This window comes from Acyrthosiphon pisum, chromosome A3, assembly GCF_005508785.2.
Source record: "Acyrthosiphon pisum isolate AL4f chromosome A3, pea_aphid_22Mar2018_4r6ur, whole genome shotgun sequence".
In the NCBI taxonomy this organism is placed as follows: Eukaryota; Metazoa; Arthropoda; class Insecta; order Hemiptera; family Aphididae; genus Acyrthosiphon; species Acyrthosiphon pisum.
Window position 1 is genome coordinate 41,966,638 of NC_042496.1, and position 1,843 is coordinate 41,968,480.

Consider the following 1,843-nt stretch of genomic DNA (forward strand, 5'->3'; position numbering starts at 1 on the left):
TATCGCCCAATCTCACAAATATCAAATATTGCCAAAGCTTTTGAAAAAATTATTAAAAAAGAATTGGTGCATTACCTTGAAAGTAATAATCTTCTGACTGGTAACAGTCAATCATTACCTATATTATCATGGCTGCTATTATCATAGCTTTCTCCACAATTGGATTTTTTATTTAAGTCGGAAAAATAAGATTTTCATTTGCTTCATGTACATGATCGTTATTTACAGGAATCAAAGTTGGCTTAGTCATATTCAAATCAGTTTTTAAAAAACACGGACACTTCATAGAACTGTTTTTTGAACACCTCCAACAAAGAAAACTAGAGCATTCTTTGTGGAAATTGTACAAAAATCCCTTATGCGCAACCTGAGGGTATTTTATGTTAGAATTAATTAGCTCCAACTCCATTGTTTAATTTTAAACTTATAAACAGCGAAAAAATATAAAATTTAAAAACAAACGTATAAGCGATACAGTACGACACGATACAATACGATGTTACCCAAAGACTGGTAACAGTCCATCACAACCTATATTATCATGGCTGCTAAAATATTACTAAAAAATGTTAACACACTTGGTATCAAGGGAACGGATCAGAATTTATTAAGTTCATACTTTAAAAATAGAAAACAACACATTCGAACAAACAATGATTTAAGAGAATAAACGTCAATAATATTTGGTGTACCTCAAGGGACAACTATATAGCCTACACTGTTTAATATACATATAAACTAAATTAATAACTTGAATACACACAGCAAACTAGTTTTCTATGCAGATGATACAATACTTTTTGTTGAAGGCCAATCCTGGGATGAAGTATTTGCTAGTGTTCAATCCGACATGAGTAAAATACAAAAATGGCTATGTGAAAAAATGTATTCCTAAACTTAGAAAAAAACCTACATATTACCACACTATAATATAGTTAATTCAAATCAACCAAATAAAACAAATCTATGTATACATGAGAATGAATGTTTAAATCAAAATATATGTGCATGCCAAACCCTTGTAAAAATAGTTAAAAACTGTAAATACTTAGGTATGTGTCATAATCTTAGATGGAATGACCATATAAAATGTTTAACAAATAAATTAAGAAAACTTATGTATGCATTTAAAAATTTAACAGATATCTTAGAACTTAAGACAATTAGAGTAGTGTATCAAGCATTAATAGAATCCATAATTAGATATGGTATTTCTATATGGGGAGGTACGTATGATACAACTATAAATCCATTAAAAAAATTCTAAAACAAAATACTAAAAATACCACCTCGAAGGGTAAATAAATATTTTGGGAATATAAAAAATGTAATAGTATACTTTGATGACATTTTGTGTGCAACTAATACCAAAAATGAAATGGATGAAACGGTTAAAGAAGTAATAAACAGAGCAAAACAATTTAATATTAAATTTAATCCTGACAAAATTCAATTTTATGAAAATGAGGTTATATATCTGGATTTATTATTTTCAAAAAATGTTATGAGGCCTGATAATGATTGAATAACTGTGATAAAAGAGTTAGCTATACCAAATAATAAGAAACATTTATATAGCATATTAGGTATAATAAATTATATCAAAAAATTCATTCCAAATTTAGCAGAACTGAGTTCACCATTAAGAGAATTATTAAAAAATAGAATATTGTGGCGATGGACAAATAGGCATACAGATATCTATGGTACTGATTCCATGAAAAAATATAGAGGTCAAACAATGGGCATTTTAGAACCCCATATATTTGCTGTTGCAAAACAAGTATTTAATAAAATGGAGATGTAAGACAGTAAATAAAATTTAAATTTAGTTTTATATTAA